The sequence below is a fragment of the Galleria mellonella genome, unplaced genomic scaffold, assembly GCF_026898425.1.
Source record: "Galleria mellonella isolate WM207_F2 unplaced genomic scaffold, CSIRO_AGI_GalMel_v1 utg132, whole genome shotgun sequence".
NCBI lineage: Eukaryota > Metazoa > Arthropoda > Insecta > Lepidoptera > Pyralidae > Galleria > Galleria mellonella.
The window spans coordinates 2,938,802-2,961,766 of NW_026441989.1; the positions used below are offsets into that span (position 1 = coordinate 2,938,802).

Genomic DNA, 22,965 nt, shown 5'->3' on the forward strand with positions numbered 1-22,965 from the left:
AATCTACGCGTACAAGTTAACGAGTAAAAAGCTAGTCAATTTGTATTTCGGTCGATGCTTTATATAAATATTATTATTTGTTATAGGTATAATATAAATTTGTCATTCCATAGTCGAAATTTTAAAGTTAATAATTAAAATAGATTCATATATTTATAGAGCAACCTTTTATACATTAAATGCGTAAAAAGGGATCGATTTAGGATGACACAGAATAAGAACTTTTGGAAGGAGATGGGAAAACCTTTACTCAGCAGTGGGACATCGTGACTTTATAATAGAAAATAGTCTTGTATATAAGCATCTTTTAGAATATAAGCTAAATAAAAATACTTATAATTTTTAGGATGCCATAAAATAAACATAAATTATTGTACAAATACTTGTTTTTACATCCGTAAAAAGGTTCTCTAAAAATTTTGAAATTAATATAGTACCTAGTATAGAATGAAAAATATAAAGTTTGTTTTATATAGACTACTAGCTTTTACTCGCGACTATGACTAGAAATAAAAATCCTATATTATTCTCCAGCCTATATAGTACGTTTATATCAAATTTTAGTGCTTAATGAATCAGCAGTTAAGATGCTGTAGTGTAACAAACAAACAAACTCACTTTCACATTTATAATATTAGTAAGGAAGTAAAGATACACAACCCGTGGCGATAACCACCTGCCATCCGTCAACTTGTTTTCCGTCTGTAAAAACAAACAAAACACTTAGAAGTGACGCTGTACAAGTTAAACATACGATGTTTGTTACATACATGTATTTACAATCTATTACTATATATGTATGCTACATCCATAATAATGATGAATGAATCACTTTCGGTTCTGATTAACGAAGCGAGCTAAGTACTGCGACTTTTAATTGGCTGGTAACGAGCTGAAAGTTTTGTTTAATTAATGAATAGGAATAGCAAAGATCGACTTCAAGTATACATTATTCTTTTGGTGCGAGGCGTTAGAAAGTGAGCGTCACGGTGCACACAATCATGACACAATCAGCACTTAACATGTTCTCAACAATGCCCTTATTTATTTTGTTATTAAAATTTTTTGTAATTAACCTATATATGTATGTATATAGGTATGTCTATATTATTACACACATATCTAATACAATGATTATTCTAGCATATATATAACATTCATCAGCATTATCTGTGATAATGAAAATAATAATCTATTTTTTTATGAAAATAATCGACTTAAATTTTTTTACGAAATTTTTAATAGACTACTTTCATGATAGTTTGTTATTTCTGTCTACTTGTTATTCCAAATTAATTTCAATAAAAAAACTATAATTAAATTTAAAGATGTAATATATACATAAAAATAATAATGCCCAATTGAAAACCAACTCCTATTGAATTCGTAGCCTTTTGAAGTAATAAACCTAAGACTATTTTTTATTTAAAAAGGTGAAACAGAAAATAGGCCGGCTCCTCAAGTATTTCTAAGATTAGACGCGATTTCCTAACGTGCAATGCATTCATGATAACAGATCTGAATTAATTGAATACAATGCAAAAGAAATCATTGAATATGTTTTACTAGCTTTCGACTGTAATTAAAAGCGTTAGCTGCTAATTTTATTGTTTAGACTCTCTAATGTGATGATTTTCTATTGATCAGTCGGCTCGGTCATTGATCACATGCCATCAACAAGTTACCATTGTCTGAATTTCCCATGAAATCAACGTAAATGACATTTTGTTACATACATAGTGGTAATTATTACACAAATAATATAAATTGATGAAACTAGCAAAAGACATGTTATATAGATTTACCTATGTTATGTGTACAAAGTGAAATCGAAATAATTACAGTAATTTTAAGGGTGTTCTGCCATTGTAACTTAACATTTTTCCAAAGAAACATGAGTAGAGAAATGATGAAAGTTATGTTCTAAAAAAATAGTATAGTATTTGTCTATAGCACACAATACAGTATCTATTTGAGACATAAAATACAGCATCTACGCCACTATATAAATTATAGTTTTTTTCAGTTAGACATTTAGTCACTAGTATAATAATTATTGCGGGCTTAAAACAGATATTGTCGCGATGAAAATTTTCAAATTCATTTCAAAAAGATGTATAGACTGAAGAGTACCGATATATATATATATATATATATATATATATTATTTCATTATGAAGCAATTTTAAAGCAAATGGGAAGCAAGTAGTAATAACTTTATGTTCTTTATCCCTCACCAATGTTATAAAAGGAAATCCTTTGTAAGAAAAAGATGTTCAAAATCAATTTTCTTTACAAAATACAATTCAATTGTCATATTCTGTTCAAGGCAATAGTTGACATTTCACTGATTGTACTTATTAAAATGTATTGTAAATGAATTGCGTCACTGTGGGCTATTCTACAATGAACAAGTACAATCATTTTGACAAATATCAGAACTTATGAAAATTATAAATCTATCTCAGTTATCGAAACAATGTAAAAGCGGATTGTTAATAAAAAAAGAAATCGAATCTGTAATCATCTGGCGTGTGGCCGAATTATCTCCTACGCCAAATCGTTGCTTCGACATGCCATTTGTGATCTAAATCTTTGTTACTTATTTTTCTTGTCACGTCAGGGACGTGTTGTGATTTGAAGACAAACAGACAAATGTAGCACAATGCAGATATTTTAGGATAACAAACAAGCTAAAAACAACGAAGGATCTTTTAAAAATAGAAACTACTGATTGTTACACACTGTGATGGATTTTTATAAAAAAAGCTAAAGAGGTTTTCCTGTAAAAATTTGGATAAAATCTAATTACCTACTCTGTATTTATTTAAGCTGTGGTCTAGTTGTATATCGAATTTGACTCAAATCCATTTAGCATTAAGGGTAAAGAAAAGCATTGACATTCAACTTACAAATACTATAGATACATTTTTTTCATAAATGAATGATTGAATAATTTATTTTCTCTTCAGAAAAGATAGTAAAAAAGTAACAGCTTAAGGTAAAATTTAATGTGTGTGACAAATTACTAGTGATTTATCGCTCCGGACTACATAAATATAATATAAGACAACCTAATAGAGTCCAATAACAAAATGTAAATTGGACTCTTTTATCCACACTGAGCCTCTCATTTGGGCTATATGTATAAGTCGTAGCTAGTATAGCCAGCCAAGCTCCGCCCAGAAGCATAACTTTCTGGGAACTTCACAGGCCGTATAGTGACCTCACTAGTCGGATGATTTCTGAGTATTAAGAGATCCCACAGCTACATATTTCAGGATTATGTGAGCAGCCATTTCTTTGCCGTGCCAGAGAGCTGTTTTGTGACCCCTATTGTGTATAAATGTTTATTTAAGGGGCAATGGTCCGTTACTATAGCTATCATTGTTCTAAGGTTTTTCCTATCTAAATATAATAAACATTCTGATATCGTTGATTTAACATTGAGACAGTCAATTTTGATTGTCTGCAATCAGTAGCCTGTGTCCATCTTTGATTTTGTGTGTCAGTGGATTTTAACGAATTAATATTCGAATCTGCGAGAACGTAGAGGAATTAGTGGATATGGACCTGCCACTTTTATTCTAGAACCTGTTCTATCTAACTCGTCTGCGGCATCGTTACCGCAGATGAGTTAATTAAAAGAGGTTCTCGCAAATTTGACTGTGCCTCCCTATCAACTAGAGAATATCTTGACTATTTTAAAATATCTTATCCAGTGCTTGCTAACAATTAATATTATAATAGGCAAATTCAATAGAGCGCTTAAAATCGCGAGATAAAATGTATGTGTATGATAAAATTTTGATAAAATTTATAAACTAAAAACTATGTATATAATACGAGAATAAATAAAACGAGTGTGAGATTAAGTGTATGTATGTGAATACTTGAGAATACAACTGATTTAGAGTCGAATAATAGGTACTCTAAGAAATATAAAAGTGTAGAATTATATATATATATATATATATATATATATATATATGTTGCAGTCAAAACTCTTAACCAGTCAAAACTACTTTTGACTAAAATAACAGTTAGACTACTATACTAGTACTTTTGACTGGTTAAGAGTTTTAACTGCAACATATATAATGGAAACAAGAGATTTTAGGTATTAAATTTTTGATCTTTTCCAACCTCAATTGCGTAAGAGGTTAATATTAATTTCATAAAAATAATGGAGAGAAAAAAGGAAAAATATTAATTTTTCCTTTTTTACACACCCACTTTATTTAAAGTGGGCGTGTAATTTAAAACAGCTATCTAACTTTTAAACCAAACACCTAAGATGTATCTCGGTATATGTAGTAATAATAATCTACCAAAGTCTATTAGATTGCATAAAAAAAATCAAGTATTAGAATTTCCTTATTAAAATAATCGTTACGCAGTTTGCATAAAAGGTACAAAATTTAGATACACAATAAAAAACAAATTGTTAAAATCGTAAATGACATTTAAGATTTGACAAATCATTTTAATGCCTTGAAATATTCCGAAAGAGTAAGTCAATTAAAAATGAAAATGTAATGTAATAATGATATCCAAATAAGCATTATAATTGATTATAAGCGTGGGTGCACACTTGCGTATCACTTTGTAAAGTGACGTATCGATTAGGTGATCCGATGAAGAGCGACGTAGGCTCAAGGTTACGACACAACACTTTCTCCGCGGCCCGCAGTTCGTTGCTCTCCGAATTCTGCATCTCCGTATCAATGGTCAACCGCTCAAGTTCGCGCACTGAAACATTTCCATACGTACACAGATTAAATCACACCTAAACGTTAACATAATAAAACTTAAATTCTTTTAGCGCAGAATCAACAAGATACTATCCGGTGGACGTTTACGTTCAACGCCCGTGTTAATGGTACCGAGAAACGTAACGTGGCCCACTTTCTCTTTTAAAGCACACGTGGTCTCTCTCTTACGTGGCCTCTCCTAGCTCAAAGAAGCGAGACAACAGTATTTAAGACGTTTTGCTGAGGAAGCTGGGCGGCTCGCTTTCTTCGCAGCACTTGGCATTGAAGGTGCACAAAATCCGGTAACTTTCGTTGGCGGCATGAGCCGTGCAGTGTATTTCGCTTACAACAAGTTACGTGGACAAAGTACATGACGAATTTAAGATAACATTCAAAAATGAGTACTGTTTTCTTCAAGATACTGTATGTACTTAGAAGTAAAAAAGATATTCATTAAAAACCCATAATTAAAGATTTTGTTCCATAGAAAAAACAGACTTCAGATGTGATAAAACTAGTAATTTTGATCTAAAAACTAAAGTACTGAAACGCTTTTGGTAAAATTTCTATGAAACCTATTTTAGAGTTCAAATAAAAAAAATAATTTTCCAAATTGGTTTAGAACTGACGGAGTTATGAAGCATGGATGGTAATAAACATAAAACAATACGACCAAATTGAGAACCTTTTCTTTGAAGTCAGTTGAAAACAAATATATCTGTGTTTTATTTTTTCACATTAGTATGTAAACGAAGTATATTTTATTATTTTATTTAAGGGTTTGATTATTATTTATTTCTATTTAAAATACACAACATTTAAGTTTATTTTAAAATAGGACATACAAGGGATTTATTTTTATTCCCATGTTTAAAACACTATTTAACTGATTACAAATATTTGCTAAGCAGATAGTTGGTATCTGATAAAGTCTTATCGTTTTAAAAGTAATTTTAGTCAGTTCCAGAGTTATAATAGTTTTGTAATAACCGTCACTTATGCCGCACTTGTTATTCAGGCTGTTATTCCTATTGCACGTTAATACGAATAGTATCGTGCACCTATTTCCTTCGACTAACCGGAGAATGTATCCTACTTTATAAAAACTCGTTCCATTTATATCTTTATTGTATCTCTTAGAGTTAGAAAGTAGTAACTATATATATAATGAATTTGAATTTACTGGGTACAGAGGAATAACACCTGAGTCCTCAGGAATGGCAACGCATGGGGGGTATCATGGGCGAAACAGTATACTCTGTTATGTCCATGGTACTGTTCATGTCTATAGGCGACGGTTACCACTTTCCATCAGGTGGGCCGTCAGCTTGTTTGCCATTCTAAATTGTATATAAAAAAAAAAAAAATATATATATATATATATATATATATATATATATATATATATATTGGAGATAAGAGAATAAATGCTTTTTCTTAGCCCGTCTTTATTACTAATGTAATATAGAAGTATTAGCTGAAACACTGGCTTTGCTCACGTGAATCAATGTATTAAGTATTCTTTGTGTACTAAATATTATTTAAATTTGTTTTAAAGCGATTAAGTGAAAAACATACAAACAATCAAATATTTTTACAAACTTTCACATTTATAATATTAGTAATGATTAAAATATCTGTCGTTAAACAGCTAACAAGGTTGTACGAGTATAGCCTTGGCCGATTCAGAAGAATTTGCGGTCATGGCGGAGGTGAAATTAGCCGATGAAGTCGACGTTACTTTACTTACGTAACCATAAACTTTTTAATTTGGTAACAGAAATGATGGGTACATATTATATTAATACATAATTAATAAATGTAAAATATATAAATACCTAATTAATAAATGTAAATCAGTTATACATACAGTGAAATATGATTTGACTTTTTACATAACATGTTAATTATAGATGCATAAATAATGTTTATCGACGATGATGATGGGCATGTCATTGACACACCTAGGAAAACACGATGACACGAAACGCTTTAAAATATATTATTTTTAAAATTCATGTTCATACGATGTTTATTTTTATATATAGTGGTAATTTTGCGAACTTACAGTGTTTGTCAAAGCGTCTCACTACAGACGCAGTGGACACTGTACCTCATACAAAGCGCCGTTTGTCTGAAAACTTCAGGATGAAGTCGACGACAAATAAGTTCAAATATCCTATATATATATATATATAGAAAATATAATGAACTCACTGTGTTTTGCCGTTTCCGATTATTGTTTCCACTTCATCCGTAAGTCTTCTTAACGAGAACTACTACTACTTTCATTTAAAGGTGTTACAATTTCAACAATACCTAGTTACCTTAGTTATTAAATTGTATTTAAATAGGCTATAATAAGGAAGCTGGGTGGCTTACACACAGCTCTTGATACTGAATTGCAAAAATCGGGTATCTTTTGTTAGTGATACATACATTGTAACTACGGCATTTCGTATTAACGTGGATTTCGTATTACGCGAACAACGTAAATGACTAATATTAGGTAACTTAAATTAGTTTTTTTGATTAATTAATTAAACCAAAATTTGTTCGGTACAAAATTTCTTAAGGGTCGGCAACGGGGTTACCGTAGCCTATGAAGTCTAGTATTACAGGCGTCATAAGCTACGGTAACCTCGTTTGCCATCAAACAGGCTGTATGCTTGTTTACCTCCTAAGTAGTATAAAAAACATTCGTTTTTAGGTTTTGCTTATTTTAAATATATTTAATCATCACTAAGTACATAATAATCGAAAACACCCTGTGTTAACTTTTCATACGATTGATATAGATGGATAGTAAACCAATCGATTCATAATGAGATATGTATCAAATCACATTTCTAAACCGTTTCCTAACAACATTCACATACGAGTATGTAGCTATATATCCCATAGAACTAGTTAAACACTCGAGTACTTTCCAACACCTAATAAGTACTTGTCTCTCATAGCGACATGTCCCGTCCACTTTTCCCCTAATGCTTTGATTTGAATCGAACATTGGTACCATAAGCTGTAACCACTTGTCACAAACATTCTGTTATAAAAACCGGTCGCAAATGTGTGCGGATCTATTTGCGGTGTGGTGGTTTTCTCTTAATTTTACGCTTGTCTTAATTTCTATCAATGGTTATTTACAACTTAAGGCCATTATGTACCTACTTATTATACTATGAGTATGATTTATGGGGTATTGTTAATGTTTTGGAAAACATTTCAAATTATATTTTGATTACAATAAAAAAAAAACTGAACTGGAATTTCTTAGAACAATAAAGCTTATTATAGTTTACAAATATCAGATAAATAATAATAAACAAGTAATAATAGTAATGATTTGTGAAATCATTTTGTAACATTGTTTTAAAATATCATATTTTCATTCATATGTATGATATCATCGTACCAGCCTTTATCTGTCCACTGAACTGAACATAAGCCTCCCCCTTGAGGGGGTTTTGCCAGTGGTTACCATGCTTGGCAGGCGGATTGGCAACCGCAGTTAGGCTTTAGAGATATTTTAAGAAGGATACTGCTGCCCATCTCTCGCCATACCTTAGTTGCTTCTTACGACACCCACGGGAAAGGAAGTGGCGTCGTATTCTATGTTGGGATCACACAGACATATATGGTTTATGGTATGTATACATATATTTAAATGTATTTATATCCGAATCTTAGTTGTAATATGTAGCTTAGATAGGTTGATATCTTTTCATAAAATTTTGTTGTTAATTTACATAGCTTGCTTATGAGAGAGTATGGGCTACATGACGGTACCATAAAATAAATATGGTAGCAATAAACTGTCAAAACCTAATTTAACAGTTGTGTTTTTTGTGACTTTCTCACGTCTACTGCGTCATATATTGCGTACTCAGAACTGCGCGGTAATAAAGACATCAACGCGAATTGGCGAGTTTTGCATGTGGTGTTAACACGTACAATAAAATTGTGTCTACCTAACAATATATGGGGAAGGAAAGAAGAGCTCATACGAGGAAATTATTTATTGGAAAGTAACTACCATATTATCTATAATAGAGCTAAAGAGATTGTTTGTTTTATGATTTCTCGATGGAACTTGATTATATCGACTGTATAATATTATTCTATTAATATTATAAATGTGAAAGTTTATAAAGATAGATAGACGGATGAATAAATGTTTCTCTGAAAGGTGCTAAATAATTTTGAATAAAATTGCGTACACGGGTAAGTTATATCCTAATTTAAAACTTATACTTTATATATTGATTCACTCGAGCGAAACGGTGGAATACGACTAATTTTAAATATTTGTACTTTAAAATAGACTTAAAAATGAAGTTTTGAAATTGATTGCGTCTATAAACAATAAAAACACTTTAATAAAAACAGTGAGGAGAATTATATGTATTTTAAATAATATATTCGAGAATTTTTTTACATATAATATTGTGAATTAAATAGTGACGTAAGTTATGAGACTCTTACTTTCGATTATTTTTAATATTCGTGTGTTATATAATAAAGAACTCTTGACAAATTTTTCCATTCTATGAGTTAATAATTCAAGATTTTATTCACAAAATAATGACACTGTTTTAGCTATTTGAAACTACCAAAAATTCACAATAATTGGTACGATGATTTTTTATCTTAGTTTATTATTAATGTTACAATTAATATACACAAAAAACGGTTACCATTTCTCCGCTTTTCAAGTATATAATACAAGATTTTGTTTCACAACAAATAATAGCTATTTTAATCACAAACTAATTTATATGGAACCAATACTGAAAGAAACCCTAATGAATGCAGATAGAACTATTTATTTACTTTTTATTGCACCATTTGAAGAATAGTACAAAATATATATGTACAGGAAATACAAAAGGTAGTCTTATCGCTAAAGTAATTCGTCCAGGCAATATTTGAGTGGAGGAGAAAAGAAAAAGACGGTGGCTATTTGAATTCTATAAATTACTTGTTTTAATAATATTTAATGAACTTTTACGGAGTACTTATAAAAATATAAACATTGTCTAACTGCTTAAAAAATAAAAGGTGTTTTATTTAGTTTCTCTAGAACTCGATAAAGACAAAATGTCAAAAGTATCGCATGACATATCTATTGGTTTGAAATGTGTTAAAAAAATATGAATGACAAAACAATCTGATAAACGAATATTTTTACTTGGAGTATGATTTGAGTGATGTGATGGTATAGATAAATTATGCGTTCCAATAAATAGAGAAATGAATGAGGAGGTCACAATAGGCACGGCTCGAACGTGTTGCGGTCAACGGGACGGATATTAGGTACCTACAATAACATGGACCAAAATAATGACTTCTCATTATATATAAATTTGAATTATATGATATCTAGCTCCTTTATATAAAAACCAATTAGTACATAGTTTCTACGAGTATGTCAAGCGAAGTAGAACATAATTATTTACCTATTTTTGGAAGCAAGGAACCAAGATGTATATATAAGAATATTTATCCTAGAATTTTTTAAGAATAAATAATTTTCTGGTAAGACTCTCCTATAGAGGGAGGCCTGTGTTCAACAGTGGACAGTTAACGACTGATATGATGATGATAATAATGAAATAATTTTCGCCTATGAAACTTAGCGTCCCAGAGAAATGTGTTAAAAAATAACATACAATATGAATATTTTGGATCTAAGAAATCATTTTACCATATAAATATGTATACATACAATATAAGAGCGCTCAAAAGGTTCATTAATTGCATTTTTCTTACCTCATCTTATCCAATTAAAAGAAAAAAAATACAGCACAATATAAAAATTCAAGAGAAGAAAAACTTAAAATTGTAGGCTATAATTTTCCTATTATAGAGAAATACATGTACCTAATACTGGGATATTAATCTGTAGTTACAGTATGTAATATAGGTAATATTATCACGTGACTTTGTTCGAGTGAATTACGATCAAAAGTATCAAAACTATATACTAATCTAGGACATCCTAGATTACTATAGATCCTATTTTACATATGCATTATGACTGTGAATTTAATATACACTGATGATGAGATGAAGCATTTATGAATAAAGGATATTTTAATTATTTGTATGTGTTTGTTATCGACACTAAACAATGCCAATGTGCACTAATGCTAAGTAGTTGATAACCGGCAAACATTGCTAGATAATATGTAAATTTCTATTACTTTACTTATCAGTCAGGGGCATTTCACTAGTAAATGGAGCAAGCTTATACTATCTAGCTTAATAGATATACTGAAGGGACTTACAGACGGACACGACAGCATTTAGCATTAAATTAACTCGAGCGCAATCAGGCGCCAACGTTAGATGTGCACGTTAGGGACCCAGCTTCTGCAACTTGAAGGAGTTAACACGGTTTTCTGTGAAATTAGCTTTATTTAAATATTATGGCGTAGTCATTGAGATGTTTAGATAATTATTGTAGTATTTGCTCTTTATTAAGATTCGTTGCAGTATACTTATTGGTTTTGATAATTTGTTGCTATATTTTATTCTTAACTGCACGATTTTGATCCTCATTTCTTTCCTTCACTATATTTCATGTACATATTCATCTCATAGTCACTTGTTAATATCATCATTCCCTTTTCCATCAAGTAGTTTAAATTGCTCCTAATTTCTGTTTTTTTTATATTATTTTCTGTATATTTTCTTTATAACCTTCTGTATATAATATATATAAATAGATAAAGCTAGTTGTTCTACTTATTTACCCCGAACAACTACAATCATTAGCATATTGGTTATGATAGGAAAACAATAAAATCAAACCGTAAGTGATAATTAGTTTCTACAAATCTCATAATCGACTGTGACGACATTGATGTTGCTTTCTTATACATATTTTAGACGCAATGGTATGTTTCGGCACGAAACTATTATACGACGCCATCTGGTGTTAAACTAAGGAAAGTATATGATGTGAACTACGGATAATTGATAGACATATACAAATAATATATACTCGTAGAAAGAGAACAAAAATACAATATTACGAATAAAAATGTAATGTATCGTATGGACATCGAACTCGCGATCCTGACCATGAGTTATGTTATTTGATTCTATCAGATATTATTGTTTTGAAATTTATGCAATTTTTTTTTATATAATATAATTCTGTATTGGATTCGCCTTCGGAAGGACCAAAGCCTCTTTAATGCAATTTTCCTTTTAAGCTATTATTTTATTTGTTTCCTAATCAAAAGTACTTTCACAAAATATATTATTATCGAAGTTAATTATTTTATCAGTGTATTATAGTTTTGTTATAGTGTAGGCGTAGCTTCCGGTTGGAAAAAATAGGTTCGATCTCTTCAAGATAATTGATACTGGCTATCACATATCAAATGTACTTACTTTCCCTTATACCTTGGCCCTGGCTAATGAGTGTATTATAACTCATATCACTTATTTATTTATGCTTTTGTACATACACTTTTAATACAGATATTAGGTTATAACAAGAATGTGCACAGGAGGATTTATCCCTTAAAAGTTTTCTTCCAGTCAACCTTAAGAATTTGAAAGGAGAAAATATAATAGATAAATATATAATAGAATAAGACAATGGCATAATGAAGACAATGCATAGTTATCCCTTTCAGGTTGTGTAGGTAGTGTTAATTCACTGATATCACAGACATATAATAACACAGAAAGACTTGTGGTACATGTTACATAAATGACATATGCACCAGAAATAATTATATTATCGCTACTATAATATTTAAGGAGACACTAACTAGGTCATTTGCATAGTAAAATGCATTTTACTTGTTGCTAAAGTGCAATTTAGAAACCAAGTAACATACTACGCGTTCGTAGCAATAAAGATAGTAACAGTAAAAAAATGTAATTTTATGACATATATATTTTAAATATTCAGTATTTGATACAATTGATCGACTTCGTGCTAATAATCTAAGCATTATATATGTATTGTTCAACCTATAAAGTGTATGTACTATTATTTGTTTTGCCACTATGTAAATACATTGGACTGAACTCATAACGACATTATTAACTGCTATCCTAAGAAAATTATTTTCAATTCGACTGCACAACCGATTTAAAAAACAAGGAGGTTCACAATTGGGTTGTATTTTTTATGTTTCTTACCTCATATTTCCATCAGTTCTTAACCTATATGGAAAATTATTTTTTTATTTGAAAGGATATATGTACTTACAGATTGGTCTCATAGAAATTTTATTAAAATCGGTTCAGTAGTTTAATTTTTAACTGATTTTGTCCTTAACTGAGGTCGGTTTTTTGTGTGACACAATCTGTATTAAATAATAAAGATATAAAAGTTTACTTCCGTAAAAAATAAAATTAAAGTTAGTTATTTATCTAAAAAAGAACTTATTATGTCGTATAATAAGTTTTTTTTTTTAGATAAATAACTAAACCTAATAAGTAGATAGAAATGAAGTTATTGAATAGGTAAATCGGAATGTTTATTTTCAGTTTTTATTGTGTCAAGTTATATAACTAAAATTAACCATTCTATCTTTGATTAAATTAAATAGAAGATGCAAAACAATATATGTCTAAATTCAGTGTCATTCTCATAGACTTGTTTCAAGAAATATGTGCTAAATAAATGTTTTCCATACGACTTGTTATTATCTTTTAGATAACATAAAATTGTTATATTATCGCTCATCGTATTACTACCACAATAAAAAAATATATACTAACTATATAATACTAGATAGTTGACATATAACCTGCAGTAGCCAGAACATTATCGTTTCGAGTAATCTTCACACGCGGTGAGTGTGAACATCACGGAAAAGATTAATGTGTCGGTAGGATGCGCTGGCGCAGTGCAGCGGAAGAGAAAGTCGGTTTACGGTCTCAAGGACGAGGGCGTCGTACCCTGTGTTGCGCAACTCCGTGAGATAATTGTTCACTACGCCATGGTAGTGATGTACCGAGTCAAATTAACTGGAGTACCTCAGATACTCAGGTGCTCGAGTAGATAATATATAAAATTAGTGTACACGATATTCGAATAAAGGTTTCGAGTACTTACGATACTTGTGAGGTAAGTTTTTGTTTCATTTATTTATTACATTTTACTTAAACGGAAGAAAGATTATTAAATGGCTGAACTTTTATTGTCTTCATTAGATAAAAGAATTAGCAATAAAAAAATATTTTAATTTCTACTGTGTGTATTCGATCAAGTACTCTTCATCAAGATCATATATGAATAAACTCAAATACTCATACTAGAACTTGTTAGAGCTTACAATCGAGTTAGATTTTTTTTAATGGATACATAAACATCTGTTATATAAAAAAAACCGACTGAGCACAACACTATGCCATGGGCCGGCGCTTCGCGACTCGGACCACTCGGCTCCTGCTGCTCACTAGATCGAGATTGTGACGAAACGTCGATGCGGATATCGATTTAAGGACAATGACTCCATCGGCCTATCATCCATTCTCATTCTCAGGGTCACTTTCACTCGCATACTTAAAACTAAGTTCCGTTTATAGAATACACAAACAATATAATACCTACTATATTAGTAGCAATCATAAATCTTATTATATAAATAATATAAAAATTTAAAATAAATAAAACAAAAATAAAATTGTAAAATAAAAAAAGTGAAGTGCGAGTAGTAAAGTAATAATTTTGCGATAAATTTTATATGGTTATATATTTTGGTTAAAATCTTTATATAAATTTAAAATTATTTGATTAGTGTAAATACAAGAACAAAAGAAAAGAAATACTCGTACGTCTTTTTAATCCTAGACGGAAAATATTTTATACAAATTATTAAATCAAATACATTTGTAACTAATAAAATATAGCTTAACAGCAACTTAAGTTTTGGAAAAAAAAATGTAAACAAACAAATAATTAAACATATCAGTGGTAGTACAAAACAAAAATCTATTAATCTTAAATTTTTCTATCGGTAATATGTACTTTCATTTAGAGAGTGTCTCTATGGTAATTTTAACAAACATTGGCTACCTTTGCATTAAATTTTATTAAAACTGACTATAAAATATGAATAAATTATATCGAATGGAAAAATAATTATTAAAATCAGTTTAGAATTAACGCAGTTATGATGTATAAAAAAAAGTTTCCAGTGTAATGTCAGATTTATATCAGAATTCTACATACAGACTTTCATTTCGATATATTGACGACTTCAAATGCATTGTAGGAAGTCAGTGGATGTCGGTGGTTTAAGACCTTTCTTTTTGGCTGTCTATGGGACTGTCTATGTTCAGCAGTGGAGAGATAATGACTGAGATAATAATTTCGATATATTTGAGATTGTTATTTATAGACGTTTCCATATATAGAATTTGAGATTGAACTAGTTTTTTTATAATTTTTCATCGACACTGTCTTATTATGAAACGCCTACTAAAATTAGTACCATAATTGATGATCTACTATGATTGATCTACTATGTCTTTTGTTATAGTGTTGGTTTGTTTGTTTTGTTATATTCTGAGGTGATACCTATTAGGTTGGACCTATTTGATCTATTGAGACCTATTTCTAAATTTAAAGTTTTATTTTTATAAGACAACGAATTCTTTATTCTAAAGACGAATATGAACTAAATTTCATATAAGTTTAAGTCTAAATTTATATAAATTCATTTTATGGTGGTCTATAAAATAATAATTTTGTGAAATTATTAAATTAAAATAATAAGTTTAGAGATAGATTTACAGAATTGGCACCTCATAATCGGCTTTAAAATGTAAAATAATTATTTATATGATTTGGACATTCTTAAGTTTAGACTTAGCCATAATCCTTCAGTATCGCCATTACTTTCACTAGCTAACGCCGAATGCCTCGGGCTTCTCAAAATGGCCTTACTACACCTGCATTACGCAATCGCCTCATACTCAACGTATACATAGGTAATTACTTTGAGAGAAAGTTGATACATTTTGGCGAGAAATGATCGACTGAGCACAAACTATAGCATGCGCTTCCGTTTCTTAACGAGCAAATGTTGCACAATTTGATATAGAGACTGTAAGTAAAATGAAATCTTGAATCGTTACACAACAATTAACTATTAGAATATAAATTTCTAAAATAATTTTGTATCCGAATAAGTTTACCTATACGAAATTATGAATTGATATGGGTGTTTAAAAATATACCAAAGGACATGAATAGCCTACCCACATTTCACTATGTATGTTTTTTTAATATCACGTAGGTGGCAAACAAATATACAGCCCATCTAATGGACTAATCCGCCTATGAACGCCTGTAACAATACAGTTATCACGTGCTCTTTGCCGACCCTGAAGAAATCTTAATATACACTTTTTGAATAACCCCATACTGGAATAATGAAAGAAATGTGGCAAGGACGAGCTAATCATCTTTTCTTGTATTGTATTATATTGTTCTCAATATTCTAAGTCTCGATTAAGTATGGTATATTGGTAAAAAAAAATACTTACAGAAGTATTATCTCGGTGGCATATATTTGTATGTGACCAGAATCTTGAAAACCTGTAACAATAGATATATAAAATTAATATTTTTATATTTATAAAATCTATAGGTAATATATACACTCTATTTAAAAATTGTTGCCTGTTATAATGCTTACTAGAAAGCAATTTGCCTGAAGAAAAAGTCGAGGCCTCCATAACCTGTATGCATATATAAAGCGACGTAGGTATGCGGACAAAACAAGAGATGAATGTTAAGAACAGTTGCCCTTGACTTTCATTCTTATCCCGTATAGAATTTGGCGTGAAAGTACAGAGATATAAAATCGAAACAATAGTATTTACTAAAACTATATACTTATTTAATTAATAACATTATATGTATAGTATTACATCAAAAATATATTAAAAGTTTCAATTGTATTTAATTGAAACACACCCCAAGGCTATAACTATTTAAATTAAAATTATACTTATTTAAATTTATTATTACTATCTTACTTTTAATAATACGTTGTTGATGTCCATTTTAAGCCATACCATCATATTATTTTAAACCGCAGTATCTTTAATCAATTTTCATGTTGTGTACTGGCAACGATAAGTGCGCTTTCCCATTATACAAATATTAAACGACAACCGCCGTACATGATAATAAAAGCAAAAGAATCCGGCCTCTTTCACTAGTAGCTGAAGTCGTGACTTCACCCAAATACCTACATTTCCATGCCTTGAAAACAATACGGCGTATTGGCACCCATCCGGCAACAACATGACATTCATATGAACGTGCTACACCTGTTTATTTGTAAAACAAGATTATAAATTGCTTTTTACTTCTGTATCGGAAACTTTTATGTTATATGTAACTGAGAGCATATAAAACTTATAAGGTAATAAAGGTAAATTGTTGTTAGAATGCACATGCGTAAAAAATCCTACGGTTTCTTTTATGAATGGAAGTATCATTTAATAAGTACCAGTAAGTTAATGACGATTTAACTGATATCAAATCTTATCTATCATTATTAAATGCATATATCTTTTTAAATGTATATATTATACATATTTTTTTAGAGATTTAAGAGTGAATGGCATGATTCTTATTACTTACGTGAGTTTATTTTTTCAATTGATATCCATAATCATATGAAAAAATTACATAAATTTATACTCTCTCTCTCTTATTCAATAAACTATTATAATTATTTGTTTTGTGAAAAACTAATTTGATATGTATCTCATTGCTATAATTACAGATGTGGAAGTCAGAGGTACTCGTATTTTGTCAACTGTTATTGTTGTGGTCAACCACGCGTCCATTAGGTACAACAATAGTAACAAAACTCTCGACTCAATGTTATCAAACACATTTGAATCCAATTCAGAGATCATTGTCTCTTTTAATGTAGGTTGCCATGATTAAAATTGATACATATCTTTGATCTCTGTCAAGAATAAACTCGCGACCTCAGGCTTGTGCTTGGGGGCAGTGAACTATTACGCCACAACGCTTTTTCTCCATTGAATATTATTCCAATATCTATAATTAATCTTAAGAGACCCATGGCGTTAAATATATAAAGAATCTATTCAAATATTATAACAAAATATATTTTTTAAACGGTGCACATTATTTCTAAACTAATCACTTGGCCTCAAGCAATGAAAATGTAGTAACGTTATATGAGGCCAGCCAACGAACATCTAGAACACTCAAACTGATTTAATAAAATTTGGTACAAAATAAGTACTAAACTAATAACTTAGTACATATTGTATGAAATAAATGCACCTATAAACATGTACCTATGTATTTTACGAACCTCGACTACAAGCTATTGTCTCAACTTACATTATGATGTCACAAAATAATTCTGTTACCCAAGCAAATTACACATTCTTTGTTGTCGCGGTGAAATCGTCCTTGCGAACAATGAGCCTTCTCACAATGAACTATTTTCGCGATAACATGCCTTTCCGTGTCGGGACTTACTGGCGGAAAATACGAAAGTGAAAGCTGTTGACAGTGCGAGCTTAACTTACAAGCATACTTGTAGACTAAAATAAATTATATTAACGTTATTATTAATTAAATATTATTAAAAAATATACATTACCTAAGTAATTTGATAGGCGATATGAAACTGAAACAATTTCTTTTAAGATATGCTTGTTTGTTAATATAGAATATTTTTTAATATAATACTTTTAAAATTTTGAATTCATTTAAAATACCACGTATATTGTTTTTAACATGTTTGATTCAGAAATTTCTCTAGAAATCTCTATGAAATTGTAATCAAAAGTTTTTTTCGCGAAAAATTACTAATAATCCGTTGTATCAGTTTTTGTAATTTAAATAAAAAGAGTAAATAAAAGGAGTAATTAAATAATTTTAGTAAACTATAGTAAACCCGTATTTATTAACTTATTTATAGGAACGTCTTAAAATAACCTGCATTACACTTAGGTATACGTATGGATCTACATACCTTTATGTAGAATAAACTACAACGGATTATTAGTCTCTATTTCCAGAATCATAACAAGAACTTTATACGTAATTTGAAGAGCGATATAAGTAAGATAAAATTACTTATTTCACTAATAGAAGTTAAGCAGAAATTACATTCTGATTTGAGAATGATGTGGCGTGTACGTACTCGTAAATACGAGATGAAAGTGGTGAAATCTTTAGACCGCCCGCGAGAAATCTCCGCCATAATAAATAATGCACTAGTTCGGTCGAGCGAGCCCTTCAATCGACCAACTGGTTCTATATACTAGTGTTTTGACAAGAAGTTATTGCAATGGCCAAGTTGACAAGTACGCAGTAAGTACATAGGTATATTTAAGCAATGCTTGTGCAAACTTTACGTACTTCAAAGTTACATTACTCATTTAAGTAACATATATTTTTATATTTTTTTAAATGACGGGAAGTAACGCAATCATGTCGATGAAGCACAATAATTTATGTAGGGCATTTTAACGATTCTATCAGAGGTTATAAGTGCATTGTCTTCATTGTAAGCTGGTTGTAAAGTCACATAATTCTAAGTACGAGTAATTACATTTCACCTTATTTGATTATAGGTCAGTTATATATCAGAGAAAGATATTGTCAGATAAATAAAATACATTATAAAACTTATGCTAATGCTTTAAGCTAAATACTATAAGCTTTTACCCGCAGCTTCCACCGCGTGTCCAGAATATATTCACTGACTGTATACTAAATTTCATAGTGATTGGTTGTAATAGATAGCAATAAAAATTATTAGTCTGTGGTTAAAAAAAGAGAGTTCCCTCCAAAAACTGTCTGTCACCTGTGTGTAATGTCTACAGTCGGTTTGTTCTCTTCCAATGGTTTTTCTATATAATGTAATACTTATAAAGTAATTGCTACAGTGGATTAATCTTTAATTAAAACCATCATATTGGTTAAGATAGATAATTTATTTACATTACTTACAGCACACAAATTACAATAAAAAATAAACATACACATAATACACAGCAAAAGAGACAAAAGAATAAAAATAAAAAAGTACAAATAAAAAAACAAAATATATAAACTAACAATCTCCTTTCTTACCCTTCCTTCATGCGTATGCCATAGTAACACAAAATGGTCACAGCTCAGTTTATTGCTTTGCCCTTAAAAGAGCAAAACACTGATATTCTGCTGTGGTCAAGAGTCAGTCGCGAAACTTCTCATTAAAAATTCACAATAAATAAATAAATAAACTGCATTGTATGTGTCCATTATATTCGCCTTCATTTGATATTATATTCTAAATAAATAAATAAATAACAGATACCATTAGATGAGGTGTAGTCAGAGATCACTTTCTGTCACATTCAGATTTTTTTTTTTTTTTACAACACAGGGGGCAAACGAGCATGCGGCTCACCTGATGGTAAGTGACTACCGCCGCCAATATATAAATATTTAAGCTGTTAAGGCGCTAAGAAGTAACAAACAAACTCACTTTCACATTTATAATATTAGTAAAAATGCACTATATATCATAGTTTGTTTACTAAAGCTTATAGGTCAATATTTGACAACATTTTGAAAATGTTAATACATTTTGAAATTCTTGGGTATTTCACATTACATGTTTGAAGGCTTGAATTTCTGGTTCGTTAGAAGTAACTTAATACGAAGTTGGGTTTGACCCAGTATGTGTATAAGAGTACAAACAAGCAGACATCCCTTATCGCGTCTCGCATCAGACGTGTCACGACGGTGTATCACCACAACTGTCTGTAACGAAGTCATTTGCCGTAACTCCAAAACATCACATCATAATTGGAGCACAATAATGCCAGTTACTTTCACCGTATCAGTATTAAAATAATTCATAAAATTTTACACATATTGTAGATTTGTACGATGCTTTTGTTCAATTAGTACGTGTACTCTCGATTTCTTCTCAAGCGAATATGAAAAATTTCAATAGAATGATTACAAAGAACTTTTAAAAGTCACTTCTAAGTTATAGGAAACTTAAATTAATAAAAGTAGGTACACTATTAATATTATTTTAGAATTTAATTTATAGTTAATTATAAACCTTAATTTATGGTTATTTATGCATATTAATTTCTTATATTGCACTCTACGCAGTGTATTAATCACTAATGACAAACTAGAAACTAAGAAAAATTATAGAACGAGTAAAGTAAGCATATTAAAACTGCCAAATTTGAGGTTAAAATACTTTAATCTGTTCTCTGTAATATTACCTTTTAATTTTCATCATTCAATAGAGGGCAATGAAAGTTTGGTACGAATGTATAAAAACGAGTAATTATAAATGTACTATAGAATATTTTTTATTCGATATTATCTTCTTTTTAGTTCCTTGGGAACACTAAATAAAAGTTACATTCAGAACAATTTCCACATTTTTTTAAATCGATATTTGTGTACTTTAAATGTAAGCATAGGTATATGAATATTACAATTTAGTTTACATTTTGTGCCAATATATATGCGTAATTTCTTATTGATGTACGTGTATCACAACCACACTGCTTCTTCTTTTTATTACGCGCACACTACCCGCTGTAAATTAATGTTCCTTTTCACTAAGGATTTGCTGGAAGAAAACTCTTACAGAGTTAAAATAATTTATATTAATTTAATGTTTTCTTTGTATTCAATAAAGTATATATAATAAAGTATATATCAATATAGATATAATATATTTGACGATTTCCGTGGCGTATTGGTAGGTATATTGATTTGCTTAAGTGAATTCCAAGTTTTATTCTTGGTCGGGCCAATTTCGGAAGCAAACTTTTCTGAACTAGCTCGGGTCTGGGTGTTCCGAGTTGTACTCCCAGATATATGTCGCCTAGTTCCTCATAACACAGGGCATCCTAAATAGAGGACCAGGCTGTGATTGTGTGGCACTTATTGTTATTGCTAATATAATGCAATAAAGGCACAAGATTCTTTCTAATTATTCAACAAATAATTTTATTTTGTCACTCGTTAAATTTTCTGTAGGCAACGCAACTGTAAAATGTTATGTACCCTATTATAACTACTTTTTTTATGCAATTTAGAATGGCAAACAAGTCGACGGCCCACCTGATGGAATGTGGTAACCATCGCCTATAAACATGACTACTAACCTAATCCGCTCATCGCGTCAAGAAATTTTCAGAAAAATTTTCAATTTATGATGAGAACAAACTTTCGTGTGTAAGTGAACAAGAGAATAACAAAAGTGAAATCTGTTAATTTCCCTGCGGCGGTGGATAGCGGCGCCGGCGCAGACGCGGGCGCTTTTTCTGCGATTAGGAGCTCATAGGGGCGCTATCGTCTCGTTACGCGACGAATACGGGTATAGCTTTTATGTAGATAAGATATGAAACACTTTCTAGGTATTATGAAACATGATATTTCACCTTTACAAACCAGCGTGACCGATTAAGGAAATCTTCAATATATACGTTAATTTAAAGATTAATTTAATATTAATTACTGAATGACGGTAATGTAAATATATTTAAATAAAAAGTGAAAATTGTGGGTTTCCATACGAAACTAGAGAGGGCAATTTAATGTAATAAATTTTATTAAAACATATTACACAATGTCATTTAGCCCCAAACTAACCTAAAACTTGAAACCTTTGAATTTCGTTTTGCTGCTTGGAAAAAGCTCTTATCTTAATAATAATAATAGAGTCAAACTAAAGGGAAGTTAGTTTTATTGGTGCTAATGTATTTTTTTAAATACACACATATTATACATACAATCTGGTCGAGGTCCTTGATTTAAACTGATATATTTATGAATACAAATATTTGTTGGAATCGAACCCGTAAACGTGAGGTGGCGTATTAGACCGCAACACCACCAGATTTATCAATTTCACTTAATACTACTCAACTAAACTATAATCATATTTCTTATATTATATCGTTTGTAACTAGCCTTAAATTGTGGCCTCGAGTAATCGAATCGATCAAAACAATCAGTGGAAAGCTGTTAGTCACCTGACCGCTGTTCGCATAACCGCATTCCTTACGAGTTCCATCCTAAAAATATAAAATACCACAAGTTAACGCATTATTAAAAACATCTTCATTAACAAGGTACATAGTCTTATAATCATGTTGACCGTGTTTATAGAGAATAGCAGTTCATGACTCATTTCCCAAG

The 22,965-nt window shown here is 30.3% G+C and overlaps 1 protein-coding gene across 1 annotated transcript in view; it reads right to left on the minus strand.

Annotated features, from left to right (window-relative positions):
• Positions 1 to 22,965, minus strand: part of LOC113518426 (cuticlin-4) — a 48,765-nt gene that overhangs the window by 18,664 nt on the left and 7,136 nt on the right. Inside the window, 1 exon segment of the mRNA XM_026903341.3 lies at positions 16,281 to 16,332. The gene's annotated coding sequence lies outside the window, so the exon portion shown is untranslated.